The 24,351-nt window shown below is 46.9% G+C and overlaps 1 pseudogene across 1 annotated transcript; it reads right to left on the bottom strand.

Moving 5' to 3' along the window:
• Positions 1–11,270: 11,270 nt before the first annotated feature.
• Positions 11,271–19,254, bottom strand: LOC309546777 (SCAN domain-containing protein 3-like; annotated as a pseudogene). The gene is made up of 2 exons: positions 18,620–19,254; positions 11,271–11,326 (listed from the first exon to the last, which is right to left on the bottom strand). The product of its transcript is annotated as an SCAN domain-containing protein 3-like (transcript).
• Positions 19,255–24,351: the final 5,097 nt, after the last annotated feature.

Here is a 24,351-nt window from a genome sequence, read left to right on the forward strand (position 1 = left end):
GCACTGAACACTGAGTTGCGCAGTGCCGATGTTGATTTGACGGTGAAGAGAATGCAGACTCGGTGGCTGCCTGATATGGGTCCTTTGGATGAGGCGGAGTGGAACGATATTTTGGATAGTCCCAAACTGTCTTCACCTAAACTCTCTGATCTTATGACCCAGCTCTACATTTTACACAAGGCCTATTTGACCCCACTTAGGATTTCCAAATGCCGACCAAAATACTGTCCTCGGTGTCCCCTGCAGTCAGGCACGTTTGTACATCTCATCTGGACCTGCCCAGACATCCAATCCTACTGTATGCAGATCATAAAATTCCTACATGACCACATGGGCTCCCTGTTACAACCAGTGTTGGTCATCTTACTTTAAAAAAGTAATTAGTTACAGTTACAAATTACTTTTCCCAAAAAGTAATTGAGTTACTGACTCAGTTACCACATTGAAAAAGTAATTAGTTACTCAGCAAAGTAACTGTGACTTTTTTTAATATTCTATAATGCAATTACGTTCTATGAGATCTTTAATAGTTGTGGCGGTGTGGCACACTGTGGGGGTCTGAGTCCTGAGTCCTCCTGACTGTGAGTAACTATATTTTGTTTTGTTTTTTGGTACCTGCTGCCTGGAGTGGCTGGCTGTTGGTGGTGTGGCACACGAGTGGTGGCAGTGTGGCACACTGGTGGTGGCAGTGTGGCACACTGGTGGTGGCGGTGTGGAACACTGGTGGTGGTGGCGGTGTGAAACACTGGTGGTGGCGGTGTGGCACACTGGTGGTGTGGCACGCTGCTGGTGGTGGTGTGGTGGCTGGTGGGGGTCTTAGACCTGAATCCTGACTGTCTGTGACTGACTGAGTTTTTTTTTTTGGTACCTGCTGTGCTGGGCTTGCTGGTGGTGGTGTGGCCTCTGGCCTGGCAGGCACACTGTTGTCCAGGTCCCTCTGGCTCCGTCCTTCTGCAGGCCTCAGGCCTGCCTGTCTGTGCCTCTCTCCTCTTCTGGGCTGGCTGTGTGCGTTGGACCATTGGTGGACTGGTGGTGGTGGACTTTCTGCTGCCCAGTGCCCTGTGGTGGTGGGGGAGTCTCCTGGACTATATTGTTTTGTAAGTAACTGCCACTGGTTGTTTTATATATATTTTGCCAGTCTGGCAAAAGTAAGGTTCCCCATAGATCCTTCTTCAGTGCAGGCCAGGGCAGGTCTCCCGTAGATCCCCTTTAGTGCAGGCCAGGGCAGGTCCCCCATAGATCCCCCTTTAGTGCAGGCCAGGGCAGGTCTCCCGTAGATCCCCCTTTAGAGCAGGCAGGTCCCCATAGATCCCGCTGTAATGCAGGTAGGTCCCCCATAGATCCCCCTTTAGAGCAGGCCTGACCAGGGTGAGGGTCCCCCATATTTATGCATCCCTTTAGAGCAGGCAAGGGAGGCAGGTCCCCCATAGATCCCCCTTTAGAGCAGGCCAGGGCGAGGGTGCCCCATAATTATACATCACCCTTTAGAGCCTGCAAGGGCAGGCAGGTCCCCCATAGATCCCCTTTTAGAACAGACAAGGGCAGGCAGGTCAACCATCCCCCATAGATCCCCCTTTAGTGCAGGCAGGTCCCCCATAGGACTCCCTTGCCTGCTCTAAAGGCGGATGTATAAATATGGGGGACCCTCACCCTGGCCTGCTCTAAAGGGGGATCTGTGGGGAACCTGGGATGGCTGACCGGCCTGCTCTAAAGGGGTATTTATAAATATGGGGGACCCTCACCCTGGCCTAGGCCTGCTCTAAAGGGGGATCTAGGGGGGACCTGGGATGGCTGACCTGCCTGCCATTGCCTGCTCTAAAGGGGTATTTATAGATATGGGGGACCCTCACCCTGGCCTAGGCCTGCTCTAAAGGGGATCTAGGGGGCTCTAAAGGGGTATTTATAAATATGGGGGACCCTCACCCTGGCCTAGGCCTGCTCTAAAGGGGATCTAGGGGGCTCTAAAGGGGTATTTATAAATATGGGGGACCCTCACCCTGGCCTAGGCCTGCTCTAAAGGGGGGATCTAGGGGGCTCTAATGGGGTATTTATAAATATAGGGGACCCTCACCCTGGCCTGCTCTAAAGGGGGATCTAGGGGGTACCTTGGATGGCTGACCTGCCTGCCATTGCCTGCTCTAAAGGGGTATTTATAAATATGGGGGACCCTCACTCTGGCCTAGGCCTGCTCTAAAGGGGGATCTAGGGGGCTCTAAAGGGGTATTTATAAATATGGGCCAGTTCCCTGTGGTGGTGGGGGAGTCTCCTGGACTATATCGTTTTGTAAGTAACTGCCACTGGTTGTTTTATATATATTTTGCCAGTCTGGCAAAAGTAAGGTCCCCCATAGATCCCCCTTCAGTGCAGGCCAGGGCAGGTCTCCCGTAGATCCCCTTTAGTGCAGGCCAGGGCAGGTCCCCCATAGATCCCCCTTTAGTGCAGGCCAGGGCAGGTCTCCCATAGATCCCCTTTAGAGCAGGCAGGTCCCCATAGATCCCGCTGTAATGCAGGTAGGTCCCCCATAGATCCCCCTTTAGAGCAGGCCTGACCAGGGTGAGGGTCCCCCATATTTATGCATCCCTTTAGAGCAGGCAAGGGAGGCAGGTCCCCCATAGATCCCCCTTTAGAGCAGGCCAGGGCGAGGGTGCCCCATAATTATACATCACCCTTTAGAGCCTGCAAGGGCAGGCAGGTCCCCCATAGATCCCCTTTTAGAACAGACAAGGGCAGGCAGGTCAACCATCCCCCATAGATCCCCCTTTAGTGCAGGCAGGTCCCCCATAGGACTCCCTTGCCTGCTCTAAAGGGGGATGTATAAATATGGGGGACCCTCACCCTGGCCTGCTCTAAAGGGGGATCTGTGGGGAACCTGGGATGGCTGACCTGCCTGCTCTAAAGGGGTATTTATAAATATGGGGGACCCTCACCCTGGCCTAGGCCTGCTCTAAAGGGGGATCTAGGGGGGACCTGGGATGGCTGACCTGCCTGCCATTGCCTGCTCTAAAGGGGTATTTATAAATATGGGGGACCCTCACCCTGGCCTAGGCCTGCTCTAAAGGGGATCTAGGGGGCTCTAAAGGGGTATTTATAAATATGGGGGACCCTCACCCTGGCCTAGGCCTGCTCTAAAGGGGGATCTAGGGGGCTCTAATGGGGTATTTATAAATATAGGGGACCCTCACCCTGGCCTGCTCTAAAGAGGGATCTAGGGGGTACCTTGGATGGCTGACCTGCCTGCCATTGCCTGCTCTAAAGGGGTATTTATAAATATGGGGGACCCTTACTCTGGCCTAGGCCTGCTCTAAAGGGGGATCTAGGGGGCTCTAAAGGGGTATTTATAAATATGGGGGACCCTCACCCTGGCCTAGGCCTGCTCTAAAGGGGGATCTAGGGGGGACCCCCTAGATCCCCCTTTAGAGCAGGCCTAGTCCAGGATGAGGGTCCCCCATATTTGTAAATACCCCTTTAGAGCAGGCAACCCCCTAGATCCCCAATTAGAGCAGGCTTAGGACAGGGTGAGGGTCCCCCATATTTATAAATACCCCTTTAGAGCCCCCTAGATACCCCTTTAGAGCAGGCCTATGACAGGGTGAGGATCCCCCATATTTATAAATACCCCTTTGTTAGAGCAGGCAAGAGCAGACAGGTCAGCCATCCCAGGTCCCCCCTAGATCCCCCTTACAGCAGGTCAGGGTGACATTCCCCCTTAAAGCAGGCCAAGCAGGGTTCCCAGGCCTCCAGTCCAGTGAGTCCACCACAACCTTACCTACCGTTACAATCCTCCTGTTCTTCTCCCGCACTGGACAGTCAGACAGTCACAGAGAGATCACTGCGCAGCCGCGCACGCAGGTCTCTCTCCAGTCTCCACCACCACTCCACTTTGTGGGTGGTGCCACTGCCAAGAGCTAGAGCCGAACAGGAGGCGGGAGCGGACAACCCGAGGGAGGCCTGAGGCTCCGCCCCCGAGCGATCGCATCAAGGATTGATCCAATTTCAGCAGACGGGCAGAGTGAGACTAGTTTCGGCGCGGCGGACACTGCAAGGACCGCTCACGGACACCAGTGTCCGTGTGCAGACACCTTGCCGACCCCTGAATACAATTACATCTAGTGCCATCTAGTGGCGGTAGATGTAATTGTGGTAACGCAGCCGAAAGTAGCGGCAGCGGCGTTACAGGGACAGGATGAGTAATCTGATAGATTACTCGTTACCCTCAAAAGTAACTGCGTTAAGTAACGCCGTTTACTTAAACGCAGTTACTACCAACACTGGTTTCAGCTGGACCTTAAGCCCTTCATCCTTGGACTCTTACCTGATGCTGACATAGATACATTTTTTGCCACTTTCCTAGAAGAGACTCTTTTTAGTGTATGTAAACTATAGCTAAATCATGGTTGCAAGCTCATATCCCCACCCTACAGGAATGGATAGTGGAATTGCTATAAAAGGTTGCTTTATAGACATAGAGGGTGTCCTGCCAAAATTAAAAAAATGCTGGAATAGATGGCTGGAGCTCACACAAACCTGTAGTGACTAGGAATCTTGCTAGAACGCTGACTGCCTTAACTGTATAATTGCTTACACCCCCCCTCGGGTGTAGTGATCTCCCTGAGACTACGGTACTTCTTCCCCATGCATGTATTTCTCTTACCACAAGTTTTTGACTGTTGTGTCAAGTTGTTTAGTCTCCTTATGTTACGGACATACAGATGTGAAATGTATAATGATGTTCCCCATTGTGTGCTCCTTTTTTGAGTGTTTCATATTCATACCAAGTTTTTGTACCTTGTTTTGTATACCACAAATAAACTTGTTTTTTTATTTTAAAAAATGCATTTGCAATTTCATCATACGCAAATACCCCGTGACATTAAAAATTACAATGATCGCCATTTTATTCCCTAGGGTCTCTGTTAAAAAAAAATATATATATATATATATATATATATAATGTTTGGGGGGTTCTAAGTAGTTTTCTAGCCAAATATATTGATTCATACTTGTAAACAAAAAGTCCCAGAAAAAGCTTGGTCAGCAAGAAAAGCGGAAGAAAACGGCATCTCTTTAACCACTTTACCACCGGAGGATTTTGCTGTCTTCCGTCCAGGCCACTTTTTGCGATTCGGCGCTGTGCGACTTCAACTGACAATTGCGCGGTCGTGCGACGCCATACCCAAACGAAATTTACGTCCTTTTTTTCCCACAAACAGAGCTTTCTTTTGGTGGTATTTGATCACCTGTGCGATTTTTACTTTTTGCGCTATAAACAAAAAAAGAGCGTTTATTTTGAAAAAATAAAAATATTGTTAACATTTTTTTATATGAAATTCCCCCCAAAAAAGATGTAAAAACCAATTTTTTAAAAAATTTTTGGCCAATTTGTTTTATGCTACATATGTTTGGTAAAAAAAAATCGCAATAAGCGTATTTTGATTGGTTTGCGCAAAAGTTATTGCGTTTACTAACAAAGGGAAAGATTTCTGTCATATTTGGTGTTTTTTTTTTAACGCGTAATGGCGGCGATCTGCGATTTTTTTTGCGGGACTGCGACATTGCGGCGGACAGATCGGACCCTTGACTGACATTTTTGACACTTTTGGGGGTACCAGTGACATTACTGCAGTAATCAGTGCTATAAATATGCACTGTTACTGTAAAAATGACACTGGCAGGGAAGGGGTTAATTTTATTGGAGAGGGAGGGGTTAATGTATGCCTGGTGCTTACTGACGTGTAGGGGGGAGGTGACTGTGTGAGTCATGGACAGATCGGATGTCCAGCTATGCTGAACAGTCCGATCTGTCACTCCCTGTCACTATGGAGATCCGCCCGCTGTGTTTACACACAGCGGGCGGATCTCCAGACTCGATCCCCGACGATCGGGTAAGAGCAGCGGCGATCGCCGCTGCTCCTCCCCTGGCCCGACTCCCGCTGTGAATGAAAACAGCGGGAGCGAGCATCCGGCGGCGCGCAAGCGCCGCCCAGAAGGGGGAGTGTCTAACGACGTTAATACTACGTCGCTGGACGATAACGAACCACTCTGCCGCAGTAGTATTACTGTGAGCGGTTCTAAAGTGGTTAAACCCTATGTATAGTCAGGTCCATAAATATTGGGACATCGACACAATTCTAATCTTTTTGGCTCTATACACCATCACAATGGATTTGAAATTAAACAAACAAGATGTGCTTTAACTGCAGACTTTCAGCTTTAATTTGAGGGTATTTACATTCAAATCAGGTGAAAGGTGTAGGAATTACAACAGTTTGTATATGTGCCTCCCACTTTTTAAGGGACCAAAAGTAATAGGACAATTGGCTGCTGAGCTGTTTCATGGCCAGGTGTGTTTTTCCCTCATTATCTCATTTACAAGGAGCAGATACTGTAAAAGGTCCAGAGTTCATTTCAAGTGTGCTATTTGCATTTGCAATCTGTTGCTGTCGACTCTCAATATGAGATCAGTGAAGCAAGCCATCGTTGGGCTGAAAAAAACAAAACAAACCCATCAGAGAGATAAGAAAAACATTAGGTGTGGCCAAATCAACTGTTTGGAACATCCTTAAAAAGAAAGAACGCACCGGTGAATTCTTTCCCTGGTGAAGAAAACACCCTTCACAACACTCTCCAGGAGGTAGATGTATGTGTGTCACAGCCTACAATCAAGAGAAGACTTCACCAGAGTGAACACAGAGGGTTCACCACAAGATGTAAACCATTGGTGAGCCTCAAAAACAGGAAGGCCAAATTAGAGTTTGCCAAACAACATCTAAAAAAGCCTTCACAGTTCTGAACAACATCCTATGAATAGATGAGACCAAGATCAACTTGTACCAGAGTGATGGGAAGAGAAGATTATGGAGAAGGAAAGGAATGGTTCATGATCCAAAGCATACCACCTCATCAGTGAAGCATGGTGGTGGTAGTGTCACGGCGTGGGCATGTATGGCTGCCAATGGAACTGGTGCTCTTGTATTTATTGTTGATGTGACTCAGGGGTCAAGGCCTGGGAAATAAAGTATGGGAACTCACCCAAGATTACCATCCCCAACCTCAAAAAAAATAAATAAAAAAAGTGTGTGTTCGTGCATATTTACCTCTGTCTCTCTCATATCTCTCCTCTCTGTCTCTCATGTCTCTCCTCTCTGTCTCTCTCTCTCTCATGTCTCTCCTTCCCTCCTCTCATTTGTCTCTGTCTTTCTCTCATATGTCTCTGTCTCCCTCCCATATGTCTCTGTCTCCCTCTCATATGTCTCTCTCATGTCTCTCCTCTGTGTCTCTCTCTCATCTCTCTCTCTCGTGCGTATCTCTCTCTCTCGTTCGTTCATCTCTCTCTCATCTCTCTCTCTCGTGTGTGTGTGTCTCTCTCTCTCTCTCTTATGTGTGTGTGTGTCTCTCTCTCTCTCATGTGTGTGTCTCTCTCATGTGTGTCTCTCTCTCTCTCATGTGTGTGTGTCTCTCTCTCTCTCGTGTGTGTGTGTGTCTCTCTCTCGTGTGTGTGTGTGTCTCTCTCTCGTGTGTGTGTGTGTCTCTCTCTCTCATGTGTGTGTGTCTCTCTCTCATGTGTGTGTGTCTCTCTCTCTCTCATGTGTGTGTGTCTCTCTCTCATGTGTGTGTGTGTCTCTCTCTCTCTCATGTGTGTGTGTCTCTCTCTCATGTGTGTGTGTCTCTCTCTCATGTGTGTGTCTCTCGCTCTCTCTCATGTGTGTGTCTCTCTCTCGTGTGTGTGTGTCTCTCGCTCTCTCTCATGTGTGTGTCTCTCTCTCGTGTGTCTCTCTCTCTCATGTGTGTGTCTCTCTCTCTCTCGTGTGTCTCTCTCTCTCGTGTGTCTCTCTCTCTCGTGTGTGTGTCTCTCTCTCTCTCTCTCTCGTGTGTCTCTCTCTCGTGTGTCTCTCTCTCTGTCGTGTGTGTGTCTCTCTCTCACGTGTGTGTGTCTCTCTCTCACGTGTGTGTGTCTCTCTCTCCTGTGTGTCTCTCTCGTGTGTGTGTCTCTTTCTCTCTCTCTCGTGTGTGTGTCTCTCTCTCTCTCTCGTGTCTCTCTCTCTCTCTCTCGTGTGTGTGTTTCTCTCTCTCTCGTGTGTGTGTGTGTCTCTCTCTCTCTCTCGTGTGTGTGTGTGTCTCTCTCTCTCTCGTGTGTGTCTTTCTCTCTCTCAAATTCAAATAAGCTTTATTGGCAGGACCAAATACATTTTAGCATTTCCAAAGCAGTTGAGTTTGTGATGGGGGGGGGTAATATAAAGAGGAATGGGGGTGAGTCCATGCAAAGAATTTTTAAATCCTCAGTTTTTCATGTCCCTCTCAGTCTGTGACACGCTGTCACATATTGTGCAGCTATTCTCACCATTGGCTCCTCTTCTCCCAGTAGGATTTGGAGTTTCCTCTTCTCCAATAGAATTGAAGTCCGCCATAAAAGCGGAGAGTCTCTGGAAGTGAGTGTCCCTCACGGATGAGTACTTAGGGCACTGTAACAGGAAGTGGTCCTCGTCCTTCAGGATCCCCTGGTCGCATTGCTGGCACAATCTTCTCTCCCTGGGCTTGTAGGTCTGTCTGTGCCATCCTAACTCGATTTCCATGCTGTGGGCACTCAGTCTGTACAAGCTGAAGGTCTGTCTGTCTTTGGGCTCTTGTAGCACCTCCAGGTATGGGGCCAGTTTGTAGTCTCTCTGCAGTAACTGGTAAACAGTTAGTTTCTTGGAGTTTGTTATTTCATTTCTCCATTCTTAAACATATTTTTCTGTTGAATATTTCATTATGTTTTTTATTTGTGATTTTGTCAGGTTGAATTTTTGGGAGTTTGGGATAGGCAAGGCGCTGATGAGTTGTTGCAGACCGCCAGGCTTGGGCTGGTTCTTATTGGTCAGTAGGGCCTTATGATGGTACGAGTCAGGACTGCTTTTTCGTAGATGATCCCAGAATGATAGCGCCCTCTTTTGTACTGCAAGAAGTAAGGGAAATCTGCCCAGCTCAGACCGGCAGGCACTGTTAGAGAGGTACTCCTGTGGACTTGGAGGAGTAGCTTGCAGAATTCCAGATGGAATATTTCTGTCGGGCTGGAGTCCCATTGGGATTGGTCTGGGTAGGTGACAGGACCCCAAACTTCACTGCCATATAGAAGGATTTTTTGTGATGACACTATCAAATACTCTGACCCAGACTCTCAACTGTGGTTTTAGGTGATACAGCGGTCTCCTGATGGCATAGAAGGCTCTGCGTGCCTTGTCTTTTAGGGCCTCTATGGCTGGCCTGAAACTTCCTGATTGGTTAATTTCTAGGCCGAGGTAAGTGTAGTTGTTGCATTCATCAAGAGTGTGGTTGTTTAATGTAAAGGAAGGGCTCTTTGTTTTTGTATTTTTCTTTTGGAACACCATGATTTTTGTTTTGCTTGAGTTGATAGGTAGTGCCGATTAGGGATGATCGAACGGTTCGGGTCGACCATCGGTTCGTTCGACCCGAACATTGACTGTTCGAAATTCGGCCGAATTCCAAACTTTTTGCTGAAAAAGTTCGGAATTCGGCAACCAGAACCGACCAAAATGCAATGGGACAGGAACTGGGCTTTAAAAGCCCGTGATTGGACCAGAACCATCAGTAAAAGCCAATTGAGGGGGCAGGAGGATGCTAGGAATGTGATTGGAGTGCTTAGGGGGTCCAGAGGCCAATCAGTAGTGAATACGCCCCCCAGTATATAAGATAGCCCCGCCAAATCGCTAGCATTGTAATACAGGGATGTGGAAGAGAGTGGAAGCAGTTCTGTTACTCCTGCTTCAAAAGTGTCATTTAGCAATTATTAGTGTGAGGAAAGGGATATCTAGTGTAGTTAGGGTACTATTTTCCACTATAGTTAGATTCAAAAATCTAGTTTCTGTAGGGAAAGTGTTAAGTGTCAGGGTGACCGTAGTGTAGTGTAGGGTGAACTGACTGACTGCTATGGCAGGGTGACCAAACCCTTCCATGTCAGGGTGACCGCTATAGAAAAAAGATTGTTTGTATTAGAATTGCAGTAGAGCAGGATAGTGGCTTCGCTCCTTTCACACCTGGCCGTTTTTGTTGCAGGCGTTTTTTGGGCTTTTTTGTGGACATCTTTGGAGGCAGGCATGACATCTAAACTTCTGTGTAGTGTGGGAGATTAGCTCGCAGGGATCACCTTTCACAGGAACTTAAGGCCAGCACGCAGGTAGTTTCTTTAAAGTCTGGTGGATTGCCAGCTTTATTTCAGCAAAGGTTTGCAAAGATACAAAAACAACAAAACAATAAAATAAATCCTTGCCGCCGGCGCTAAACTAAACAACGGTTTTCCTCACTATACAGTGTGGGGCTGGTCCCCATCACCCCCAAAAACACATAGTAAAGCAAACCTGTTCTTTTGAAAGTCCACACGGAGCTCCTCTCTCAGATTCCCTTCTGAGTCTCAGGCCAGAGCCTTTCTGTGCTCTTTTCCTGTTAATTTAAAGTCCACCTGAGCATGGACTCAGGTAACTCACAATCTCTGGACCGGAACCCAACCTGTCACAGAGGCTGGAAAACCTGGGCTGGATTCCGGTTCAGTCTCTCACCACAGAACGCATACCGTCACATATCCTCCCCCTCTGCTCAACAGTGGCGGAGCTAGACTTTTAAAACAGGGGTGGCAAAGGGGTGGCAAGGTATTATTTTGGGGGGTCAATATACAAAGTGTTCAATTACACTAAAAATAAGTTATTTTCCACAAAATGTATATAGATTAAATTAAAGTTGTTTATTTTACAAAATGTACACAATTAAGTATTTGTATTAAGTATTAAGTATTTGTACAATTACAGGGGACTACCAAGTGCCAGGTACTTGCTGTACTGAGTGATTTGCAGTGTTACAGGGGACCCCCAAGTGCCAGCTACCTGCTGTGCTGGTGGGTTTGCAGGATTACAGTGGGCCCCAAAATGCCAGATACCTGCTGTACTGGAGTATTTTCAGGGTTACAGGGGACCCCCAAGTGCCAGCTACCTGTTGTGCTGGGGGGTTTGTAATGTTGCAGAGTACACCCTAGTGCCTGCTACCTGTCTAACTCTGCAGGTTGCTTCTGCACCGATAGCACAAGGGGTGCTGGGGCACTAATACCATTTGCTGTGCTCGGTATTTGGGAGGGTTAAAGCAGGCACAGAAGCACCAGCTAACTCAAACAGCTTTGTCTGCCTTTGCACTTTGCACCTGGATTATTTGGAAAAGCAAAATTGAGCACTGCAAATTTTAGAAAGTGACAGAACTGCAATCAGTATATTGAATGTGGCATTGTGCTTTTATTTGCTGTGCTGGGTATTTCTGAGGGCCACATCACTGCCATTTGTAGAGGGCGCTTAGAAAAAAACAGCAATTTATAGATTTGAATCTTTCATTGTCTACCTGCATGTGGCAGAATACAAATCGTTGTGCATCAGTACCAATCAGTTCCCCAAGATCTCATCTGCTGGCCTGGGTACTTCAGGTTATTATGGGGGGTTATCCATTCAGTGCCCTTAGATGTTATCTTCTGCCTGGTTCTGGTACCTGAGGCTATAGAGCAGTGGTTCTCAATTCCGGTCCTCGGGACCCACTAACAGGCCAGATTTTAAGTATTACCTTGGGGGATGCAGACTAGAATACTGCAATCACTGAGCAGCAAATTAGATCACCTGTGATGTAATTTAGTTATCTTGCAAACCTGGCCTGTTGGTGGGTCCCGAGGACCGGAGTTGGGAACCACTGCTATAGAGGTCACCCATTGAGTGTCCTTAGATTTTAATTCCTGGCCTTGCTACATGAGGCTGTAGGGGTTAACTTTTCAATGCCCTTATCTGCTGGCCCTGGTACCTGAGACTGGGGGTTACTCATTCATTGCCCTTAGCTATTATATCCTAGTCTTGGAGCTATGGACTGCAGAGATCTTGATACCTGAGACTTTGGGGGTCACCCATCCAGTGCCCTTAGATCTTATCTCCTAGCCTGGTAAATGAGGTTTTGGGGCCTTCCATATATCCTTTGGCTACATCTCCTGGACTTGGTGGTACACAAATTTTTTTGGGTCACCTCAGTGTTCTATCTCCTGGATTTGACACCTAATGCAGGAAGCAGACACCAACATTTCCCAGGCTGGGCACTGGTGAGTGTACAGGGACCAGTGACCACAGTACCAAATAGGTACCCCTTTCATTGAAATTAGGGGGGGGGGGTTATGGAGTTGCTCTACAGAACCATGATGAGCTGGGAAGTGTGAGGTGACTAATCTATTAGAAGAGTACAATCATGCAGAGACCACCACCAGAGAGACTTACCTAAGGTAACGGTTACACTCAGGTAGAAGGAGTGAAGAACACAGCCTGCCACATCCATCCCCCGTGACATGCCGGCCCGCAGCTAGTTCTCACACACACAGGCGAACCAATCACGTCATGAGTAGCGGCACAGTGAACCAATCAGGTGTGCTGGCACCATGATTGGTTAGCTGTGCAGCGACTCACGGCCCCGCCCGCTGCTGCTGCTCACGGCGCTCAGACAGTCTCAGTGAGTCAGTCAGGCAGTGCTGGGACAAGGTCATTCAGTGCCCAGGGCAGAGATGGCAAACTGCGCGCCCCCCGTCCTGATGTCTACTTACAGTTCCTATCTCAGTCTCAGTGTGGCACCCGCTGGGCATGGAGGCAGCTTCTCCTTCTAACCCTCTCTGGTTATCTGATATGTCCACATACAAGGGGAGACAGAAAGAGGGGTGGTCTGTGCCCCACTCTGAGGTGCTCAGCTCATAGTTCAAGTTGTACAGGAAGGTAAGGAAGGTACATAGTATGCCTCTTCTATATTAAAAATCCAGCTTGTTTGCCAATTCTTCCCCTAAATTTCACAAAACAAAAAGGCAAAAAAACTAAAGTCTGTGCTCCTGTCTTTTAAAATTATTTCTAGCTGCTATGTTAAAAGGACAAATGATATAGACTACATAATAAAAAAAAGTGCTTAAACACTAAAATAAGGCCACTGCTCTCAATTTGATATGCATGCATAGCCTCAAACGCAGACAGCAGTATGCCCTGTATGAATGAGGCCTAATAGTGAGAACAATGTGCTATAGCATACATATAAAATCACCGTGCAATATAGCGATATAGTTGCTTGCTCAGCACTAAGGATGATGTGCGTCTTATACGCAACACCCCACAGTGCAGCTTCCATTATACATATCTGTAATTGATATACATTTATTGCATAGTGATTTTACTGTATATATACTGTATGTTAATCACTTAAGGGCTGCCCCACATTCATTTACTAAGGCAGGCCCTAAAGAGCAAAATCACATATCTGGTTTTGTAAAAGGGCTCCAGGGGACGCATGACTGAGAGAGAGCTTGTGTTCCTACTAATCAGGAACACAGATCTCACCCATTTTCAGTCAGTCCATCCCCCACAGTTAGAAAGCACTCCATAATAGCACACTTAACCCTTTGATCATCCCTGATGATAACCCCTTCCCTGCCAGTGTCATTAGTACAGTAACAGTGCATATTTTTGGCACTGATCACTGTATTGGTGTCACTGTTCCCCAAAAGTGTCACTTGGTGTCAGATTTGCCCACTGCAATGTCGCAGTCCCACTAAAAATCGCTGCTATTACTAATAAAAAAAAAAAGAAAAAGTCCATAAATCTATCCCATAATTTGTAGAAACAATAACTTTTACACAAACCAATCAATACACGCTTTTTGGGATCTTTTTTACCAAAAATATGTAGCAGAATACATATTGGTCTAAAATGATAATATAATGATTTTTTTTTTTTCAAAATAGTTTTTTTTTTTTTTGTTTTGTTTATAGCGCAAAAAATAAAAACAGCATAGGTGATCAAATATATCCAAAAGAAAGCTCCATTTATGGGGGAAAAAAATGAGATCAATTTTATATTTTATTTGGGTACAGCGTCACATGACTGCACAATTGTCAGTTAAAGCAATGCAGTGCCGTATCGCAAAAATGGCCTGGTCATTAAGGGGGTAAAACCTTCCGGGGTTGAAGTGGTTAAAAGACATCATTATTAAAAAAAAGATAATACAGTAGGTTTCAAATATTGTCAAGTACAACTGAATTAGCAGTAAGTGCTTGTTTACACATGTGGCACGGACTGCTGAGATGGCTTTTTAGAGATGTGTGCCAGGCAATATGGAGGTGATATGTCACCTCCTCATCACCTGTTTTAATCCCCTAAATGCAGCACAACTGTAATGCAAATACAGGCATTGTTCCTGCAGCCTCAATACAAAGCATCATGTCTGTGGCATCTGAACACTTTGCAGCCTAGGGGAGAGGAAGGGAGTGATTAAAATGATGCTCAGCCATGCCTGCAAGTGTAAATGAGCCCTAATAGTAAGTAGGCAAATGAATAAAGCACAGTGCCTCCAACATAACTAATCCAATAGTACAAAGTCACTTTAAGAACTATTAAAAGTCCACTGAGTACTCCTTGATTCTGCAATCATTTCCAGGTAAAAATAGCAGAACAAAATTGCACTCTACCTGTAATACTTCAGTCAGTGTTCTTACATCAGGTCTAGTCCCAGCATGACGACATCTGTCCCCGCCCACCACCTGCAGTGCTTACTTCTGTATGTTTTCATCATTCCAGGTCTAGTCTCCATTTCCTGACTGCTTCTGTCCCCGCCCACCACCTATCAGACCCGTAGCACAAACTCTAGGGAAGTGCTACAGATAGTGGGCGGAGCCACAGGCGAACACAGAAGCTGTCGGAAAATGCCGAGACCAGACCCAGAATGATGAAAGAATACAGAAGCAAGCACTGCAGGTGGAGGGCAAACCAGCGGGCGGGGACAGTCGGCAACAACTTTGCCCAGATCACCACTGTCAACCATGCCTGTCACTTACATGCAGAATGAGCTGAAGCCCCCCTCAACACTCCGCCCAGGTCCGCCCACCTCTTGTACCAGCTCTGCAGTCAGGACAGGAGAACTAGGCGCTGCAGGCGCCCACTCATTCTAATACTATTTATGAGTGCATATTTTTAGCGAGCGTGAGCGGGGTGGCAACAGGGGTGGCAAGGACTTTGTCTGGGGTGTCAATTGCCACCCCAGCTAGCCCTCTGGCTCCGCCACTGCTGCTCAAGCGCCAGCAAATGAGCAATAGACCCAATCATACAGTGCATGCGGGAGAGGGCATCCGCATTGTTTTGGAGCTTGCCCGGCCTATGCTCTACTGTAAATTTGAACGGCTGTAGAGCCAGGAACCATCTTGTCACGCGCCCATTTTTCTCCCTGTTGTCACACATCCACTTCAGGGGGGCATGGTCAGTGACCAACTTAAACGACCTCCCCAACAAGTAATACTTCAGGGAGTCCAAAGCCCACTTAACAGTAAGACATTCCTTCTCAACAATAGCATAGTTTTTTTCATGCTTGTTCAGCTTTCGGCTCAGGTATACAACCGGGTGCTCCTCACCACCTCTGTTCTTGGAAAGTACAGCACCTAGGCCCACCTTGGAGGGGTCAGTCTGTACCACAAACTCCTTTGTGAAGTCTGGAGTCACCAGCACCGGAAGTACACAAAGGGCCTGCTTTAACCTCTGAAACGCCTCCTCCGCTTCAGGATTCAATTTGACCATGACCGACCCTCTACCCTTCGTTAGGTCAGTCAGAGGAGCGGCAATGGTGGCAGTTAGGTATAAACCGCCGGTAATACCCCGTAATGCCTAGGAAGGCCCGAACTTGTTTTTTGTTTACCGGTTGGGGCCACTTTTGAATTGCCTCAATCTTATTGGTCTGAGGCTTGACCAGTCCCCGACCAATAACATACCCAAGGTATTTGGCCTCCTCCAGGCCTATGGCACACTTTTTTGGGTTGGCCGTGAGACCTGCTTCCCTAAGGGAATCTACCACTGCTTGTACTCGGGGCAGATGCGAGTCCCAATCTAGGCTATGGATGACCACATCGTCCAAATAAGCAGCTGCGTATGAGCGATGTGGTCTCAAAGTTTTGTCCATCATTCTCTGGAATGATGCAGGGGCCCCATGCAGACCGAAAGGCATCCGCTTGTATTGAAACGAGCCCTCAGGAGTGGAAAAGGCAGTCTTCTTTTTGGCTGATTCAGTTAGGGGTATTTGCCAATAGCCTTTCGTTAGATCTAGGGTTGTTATGTAGCGGGCCTGTCCCAACCTGTCCATGAGTTCGTCGACCCGAGGCATCGGGTATGCATCGAACTTGGATACACTGTTGAGTTTCCTAAAATCGTTACAAAACCTGATAGTGTCTATTACATCCAACTCTAACATATTTTTTATTTCCTTTGCGACTGCCTCTCGCCTGGCCTCTGGGATTCTATATGGCTTTAAATTTACGCGAACCCCTGGTTCTGTCACTATATCATGCTGGATCACATTGGTCAGTCCAGGTAAGGGGGAGAAAAAGTCTCTATTTTTGTACACAAACCCCCTAACATCATTTTGTTGTGCCACCGACAGGGAATCTGTTATGGGGACATCAGGTGTCACCGGCACCCGGTCTGCTGGGGCCGGAGATGCAGCCAATAAAGTCTCTCTGTCCTTCCAGGGCTTTAAGAGATTCACATGATAAATTTGTTGTGGTTTCCTTTTCCCTGGTTGGTAGACTTTATAGTTGACCTCTCCTACCCTTTCAATAACTTCAAAGGGACCCTGCCACTTGGCTAGAAACTTACTTTCAACCGTGGGAACCAGTACCAACACTCTGTCCCCAGGGCTGAAAGTACAGACTCTGGCACCCCGATCATAGACCCTCCTCTGGGCCTCCTGCGCTCGCTCCATATGTTCTCGTACCAGTGGCAGGACAGCAGCGATTCTATCTTGCATCAGGGAGATATGCTCTATGACGCTTCTATATGGGGTGGCCTCACCTTCCCATGTTTCTTTGGCAACATCCAGCAGCCCCCTGGGATGTCTACCATACAAGAGCTCAAAGGGAGAATAGCCTGTGGATGGTTGCGGAACCTCTCGTATGGAAAACATAAGATATGGGAGCAAAAAATCCCAATTTCTTCCATCTTTGTCAACCACCTTTTTTAGCATACTTTTCAAGGTTTTATTAAATCTTTCGACCAAACCATCCGTTTGGGGGTGGTAGACAGAGGTACGGAGATGGGAGATTTTATATAATCTACACAGTTCCTTGGTAACCCTGGACATAAATGGGGTGCCCTGATCGGTTAAGACCTCTTTTGGGATTCCCACTCGACTAAACACCTGGACTAACTCCTTGGCGATAGCCTTAGCGGAAGTGTTACGCAAGGGTATGGCCTCAGGATAGCGTGTCGCATAGTCTAGGATTACCAGAATATGCTGGTGACCCCGGGCAGACTTCACTACCGGCCCCGCCAGGTCCATGCCGATCCTCTCAAAAGGAACCTCGATGATTGGTAGAGGGACCAGGGGACTGCGAAAATGGGGCGATGGTGCCGACATTTGGCACTCAGGGCATGATTCACAGTACCCCCTGACATCTGCATGCAACCCGGGCCAGAAAAATCTCTGGGTGATTCTCTCCCTGGTCTTTTCGATACAGAGATGTCCCCCCATTACATGACCATGGGCCAGGTCTAGGACCAATTTACGGAAGGGTTTGGGAACCAGCAGCTGTTCAACCTCATCCTCTCCACGTTTTATCACCTAATACAGTAAATTGTTTTTAATGGCCATGTAGGGAAAAGACACCCCCCAGTGAGGATCTACTGGTTCCCCCTGCACCATCTTAGCGTTTTCTCTGGCTCTAAGGAGGGTGACATCTCGTAATTGCTCGGTACAAAAATCCTCTCTCCTGACTTCTAAGTCGGGTACCACATTCTGGCTACTCTCATTGTCAGGTCCAGAAATGTCCTCCTGTTTGTTACCCTCTGGCTGGGAGCTAGCTTCCAGGTCCTCCGGCTCCCCAGCCATGACAGGGAAAGGAAGAGGATCTCCAGCTCCCTCGATTCCCCCAACAGGGTTTCCTTCACTTTGGCAAAAAGGGTCTGGTGAGAGTTCCTGTGCTTCCGGAGCAGGGGGAGCTCTCTCCAGCCTCCCCTTGTTCTCCCACAACCTCCAAAAATGGGGGAAATCCCTCCCCACTAAAGCTTCATGAAGTAGCGAAGGCACCACCCCCACTGAATGGGTCACACTGCCCCAAGGGGTATCAACCTCAACCACTGCGGTCTGGTAGTCCCGAGTGTCCCCATGGATGCAAATGACCCCGATAGTGCTGGGGTGTAGTTTTGTGGGATTTACACAATCACTTCTGACTAGGGTCACTACACTTCCAGAGTCTAGCAGGGCTGTGAGCGGCTTTCCATCCACTGCAATAACACACATTTTTTTTTAATGCGACTCTGACATGAAGCAGTATATGCGACCTGTGCAAACAAAGATATGCGTCTTTTCCTATAAGCAAAATCGCATTGCATAGGTTCATCATTTATAGGACAGTTTGCAGCAATATGCCCAAATGCATGGCAGCGGAAACACTGTATGTGTTCTACCCTTAGTCCTCTTAGCAGCCCCAAAGACCTTCCTGGCTTCTTTGGCCAGTCTTCAGGCCTAGGACCAACAGTCTCATTAGCTGTAACCACAGTCTTATCTAGTTTCCCCATGCACTTTAACCCTGGAACAGTCTTACCAGAACCGCTGGGCGATCTTGCACCCCTAGACACACTGAAGTGGGGCGTAGACGTGTTCACCAAGTCCTCAGTAGCACTGTACCTCTCCACTAGGTCCACCAATTGGGCTGCAGTTTTGGGGTCCCCCTGTCCGACCCACTTCCTCAGAGCAGCAGGGAGTGCACGCAGGTACTGGTCCATTACCACACGCTCCACGATCTGGGGGCCCGTCAAGGTCTCTGGTTGCAACCACTTTTTGGTGAGGTGGATCAGGTCAAACATTTGAGAACGGGGTGGCTTGCTGCTGGAATAGGTCCACTGATGCACGCGCTGGGCCCGGCATGGTGACACCCAAGCGTGCGAGTATCTCCATTTTCAGAGTCTCATAGTCCTGGGCCTTATCTGGGTCCAGGTCAAAATATGCTTTCTGCGGTTCTCCTGTCAGAAATGGGGCCAACAGACCCGCCCACTGTTCGTTTGACCAACCTTCACGGACAGCGACCCTCTCAAAAGTCGCCAGGTATGCTTCCACATCATCAGCCGGTGTCATCTTTTGCAGGTGGTACGAGGCACGTACCAATTTTGGTTCAGCTGGCACAGGAGATGCAAATGCTTTTTTCAACTCCAGCAGAGCCTCTGCAAATTGTCGGTTCATCTCCTGCTGGGCTGCATGTTGTGCTGCAGCAACCTCCTGTTGTGCTGCCTGTTGTGCTGCAGCAACCTCCTGTTGTGCTCTAGTGGCCTCTGCAATTTGGCGGTTCATCTCCTGCTGGGCTGCCTGTTGTGCTGCCAGTTGTGCTGCAGTAGCCTCCTGTTGTGCTCTAGCGGCCTCTGTGATTTGGCGGTTTGTTTCTCGCTGAGCTGCATTGGCCTGTAGCAGGGCCTTTAGCATTTCCTCCATCTTTAGAAAGTGCCCGCTGAGTCCACCACGTGTGGGAGATTAGCTCACAGGGATCACCTTTCACAGGAACTTAAGGCCAGCACGCAGGTAGTTTCTTTAAAGTCTGGTGGATTGCCAGCTTTATTTCAGCAAAGGTTTGCAAAGATACAAAAACAACAAAACAATAAAATAACTCCTTGCCGTCCGGCGCTAAACTAAACAACGGTTTTCCTCACTATACAGTGTGGGGCTGGTCCCCATCACCCCCAAAAACACATAGTAAAGCAAACCTGTTCTTTTGAAAGTCCACACAGAGCTCCTCTCTCAGATTCCCTTCTGAGTCTCAGGCCAGAGCCTTTCTGTGCTCTTTTCCTGTTAATTTCAAGTCCACCTGAGCATGGACTCAGGTAACTCACAATCTCTGGACCGGAACCCAGCCTGTCACAGAGGCTGGAAAACCTGGGCTGGATTCCGATTCAGTCTCTCACCACAGAACGTATGCGAGGTGAAATATAGCGATTATCTACTATCTCACCTTGCATACCGTCACAGTAGGGGTATATATATACACACACACACACACACACACACACATGTATGTATATATACACATACACATATAGGTGTGAAAGTAGCAGAACCCTATGCCTGCGATAATTAAATTATTTGCAGGCATAGGTCTACGCTCCTATCACACCTATATGTGTGTATGTGTATAAATACATATATGTGTGTGTGTGTATATGTACCCCCATACAGAAGTTCAGATGTTATGCCTGCCTCCAAAGACGCCCATAAAATGCCCAAAAAAACACCTGCAACAACACACCTGGGCGTTTTTGTTCCAGGCGTTTTTTTGGGCGTCTTTGGAGGCAGGCATAACATCTGAACTTCTGTGTAGGGGTATATATATACACACACACACACACACACGTATGTATATATACACATACACATATATATATATATATATATAGGTGTGAAAGTAGCAGAACCCTATGCCTGCGCTAATGAAATTATTTGCAGGCATAGGGCTTTGCTCCTATCACACCTATATGTTTGTATGTGTATAAATACATATATATAATACATGTGTGTGTGTGTATATATATACCCCTATACAGAAGTTCAGATGTTATGCCTGCCTCCAAAGACGCCCAAAAAATGCCCAAAAAACGCCTGGAACAAAAACGCCCAGGTGTGTTGTTGCAGGCGTTATTTTTGGCATTTTTTGGGCGTCTTTGGAGGCAGGCATTACATCTGAACTTCTGTATAGGGGTATATATACACACACACACTTATATGTATTTATACACATACACACATATAGGTGTGATAGGAGCGTAGCCCTATGCCTTCAAATTATTTCATTAGTGCAGGCATAGGGTTCTGCTACTTACACACCTATATATGTATATGTGTATATATACATACACATACACATACACACACACACACACATATGTATGTATACCCCTACACAGAAGTTCAGATGTCATGCCTGCCTCCAAAGACTTCCACAAAAAAGCCCAATAAACGCCTGCAACAAAAATGGCGGGAGTGAAAATAGCGGAGACACTAGCCTGCTCCACTGAAATTCTAATACAAACGATCTTTTTTTTTCTGATTCTGGACATGATACAGAGCTGAAACTTCACAGGTACACTTTTTAGACCCCCCAGACACTAAATCCAAAGAAATCTTTTTTTTTTTTTCAATAATTGGCTCTCTATCAAAAACGACAATTTTTAAGAACTTTTTTTTGTGTGATTAATAGTCCCTGGGGCATGACCCAGAACCCTAGGCACTTGTTAGGGGCATTTATTGGGTTTTAGGGCTTCAAAATGGTGTTTTTTGATTACCAAAGTTCGGGTCCCATTGATTTCAATGGTGTTCTGAAATCAGGGCCAATCTTTCGGGAAGTTCGGGTGTTCTGGTCGAACTGAACATTTCAAAAGTTCGATCATCCCTAGTGTCCATGTGGCTCTATATTTCTCCAGCAATTCCAGGCTGTCTTGTAGGCCTCTTTCTGTTGGTGACAGAACTAACAGGTCATTCGCATACAGCAGGAACTTCACCTCAGTGTCATGCAGAGTCAGTTCAGGTGCTGGGGAGGATTCTAGAGCTGCAGCCAGTTCATTAATGTAGATGTTGAAGAGGGTTGGACTTAGGCTGCAGCCCGGTCTGACTCCCCGGATCTGTTGGAAGCATTTGGTTCTTTTCCCATTCACCTTTACGCTGCAGCTGTTCTCAGTATATGAACTCTTGATGACGTTGTATGTTTTCCCTCCTATTCCACTTTCCAATAGTTTGAGGAACAAGCCTGGGTGCCACACAGAGTCAAATGCCTTCTTAAAGTCCAAAAAACAGGCGAATATCTTTCCATGTTTTGTATTGTGGATATGGTTCCTAATGAGACTTTGCAGAGTGTAGATGTGGTCTGTAGTGCGATGGTTTGGCATGAACCCCGCCTGACTTCTGCTGAGGACGTTGTGTTGTGTTAGGAAGTTTAGGATCCGTTTGTTGAGAATACTGTTGGAAAGTTTCCCTAATGTTCTGCTGACACATATCTCTCTGTAGTTGGCTGGATCATATTGGTCTCCACTCTTATGGATAGGTGTTATGAGGCCTTGGTTCCATACTTTAGGGTAGTAACCAGCATTTAGGACCAGATTGAACACTCTACATATTGCAGCGTGTATATCTGGGGATCCATGTTTAATCATTTCAGGCAGGATTCCATCCATCCCGCTGGCTTTTTTAGTTTGCAGGTATTGGATTTTCTCCATAATTTCTTTTAGTGTAATTGGTACATCCAGGGGGTTCTGGAAGTCCTTGATTTTTTCCTCCATATCTTTTAGTCTTTTGATGATGTCTTTTTCTTCTACAGTTAACTTCTCTTCTGGAATATCTTTGTAGAGGTTCTTAAAGTAGTTAAACCAGATGTCACCATTTTGGATGTGGAGGTTGTTTTTCCTGAGTGCTGAGCCAATATTCTTCCATATTTCCCAGAAAGAATTTTCCTGAAGTGCCTGAAGTGCCTCTTCTAACTGTTGCAGGTTGTTAGGGATTAACTTTTGCCTTTTCTTTTTAAGGGTTTCTTTGTATTTTTTCTGTAAAATGCTATGGGCTATCCTTAGGTCAGTGTTGTTGGGGTCTCTGTGTTTGTTATTGGAGGCTGTCCGTAGGGTGTTCCTTAACCACTTAAGCCCAGGAGGATTTGGCTGCTAAAAGACCAGGGGGTATTTTGCGATTCGGCACTGCTTGACTTTAACGGACAATTGCGCGGCCGTACCCTGTACCTAAACGAATTTGGTGTCCTTTTTTTTCTACAAACAGAGCTTTCTTTTGGTGGTATTTGATCACCTGTGCGATTTTTTGATCACGCGCTATAAACAAAAAAAGAGCGTCAATTTTGCAAAAATAACAATATTTTTCACATTTTTTTTATATTAAATTCCCCATAAAAAAAAGGAAAAATCTAAATTTTTTAACATTTTCGGCCAGTTTGTTTTATGCTACATATGTTTGGTAAAAAAAAAATTGCAAAAAGCGTATTTTTATTGGTTTGCGCAAAAGTTATTGCGTTTACTAACAAAGGGAAAAACAAAGGGAAAGATTTTTGTCATTTTTGTTGTTTTTTTTTAACGCGTAATGGCGGCGATCTGCGATTTTTTTCGGTACTGCGACAGTGCGGCGGACAGATCGGACCCTTGACTGACATTTTTGACACTTTTGGGGTTGCCAGTGACATTTCTACAGTAATCAGTGCTATATATATGCACTGTTACTGTAAAATTACACTGGCAGTGAAGGGGTTAACTTTATTTGAGAGGGAGGGGCTGTGTGTCCCTAGGGGCATGATTCTAACTGTGATTGGCTGTGGCTTGAGGTGTAGGGACACTGATCAACGGTTCTACATAGTAGAACCGTATGATCAGTGTCTCTACACAGGGAGAACTGACAGGCAGCTTGTTTACACAAGCTGCCTGCCTTTCTCCCTCTCCCCCGCCGATCGCCGATGTCCGCCGGGCACACGCGCGGGGGGGTCCGTGACCGCGCGGGAGTGGGAGCGCGCCGCCGAGGGCGCGCGCTCGCTCCCCAGACCCTCCCAGGCTAGTTTAAATACGTCACTTTGCCTGTGAGGGGCTGACCGCCGCAAGACCGCGGCAAGTGGTTAATTCTTTGCATTCTTTGTCGAACCATTTATTGGGTTGTTTGGTGGATGGTTTCTTGTAGTTGACTTTTCTCAGTTGGGCTGTTTCTGCAATGGTGTGTAGTATGTTATGGAAGTTCTTTGCTGCCTGGTTCACACCTCGTGGGCTTACCTCATAGTTGTTGTTTTGGAAGTTTTCAAGCTGTTTTTTAATGTCAGGTCTGTCAGTTACCTCTCTGTATTTTGTGGTAGACTGTTTGAACCATTTAAATCATGGGTGTCCAACCTTTTGGCTTCTCTGGGCCACATTGAGTGCCGAGAAATTTTCTCGGGCCGCATATAAAATATATACTATAGTTAAGGTATATAAGTAATAAAACGCCGCCACAACCCCCCCCCCGTGCTAATTTAACACAACTAGAGGGTGATCAAATGAAATGAAATCAGTTCTTCTGAGAGATATTAAAGGAACACTCTAACCACCATGACCGCTTCAGTGGTTTGAAGTGGTGATGGTGGGAGGAGTCAGAGACACTGCACATGCTGGGATATTTACAGTTATGTGATGGGGGGATAGTTGCACCCCTAGCACAAGTGACTTAGGCAGCCAGAAAATGTCATGTCCTTATTCATACATGTATGAACAAGGACATGACATATTATGACACAACTAAAAAACATATTGCAACAATTTACAGACGCTAATGCACATACCT

This window comes from Pelophylax lessonae, assembly GCF_965119305.1.
Source record: "Pelophylax lessonae genome assembly, chromosome: 1".
Taxonomy (NCBI): domain Eukaryota; kingdom Metazoa; phylum Chordata; class Amphibia; order Anura; family Ranidae; genus Pelophylax; species Pelophylax lessonae.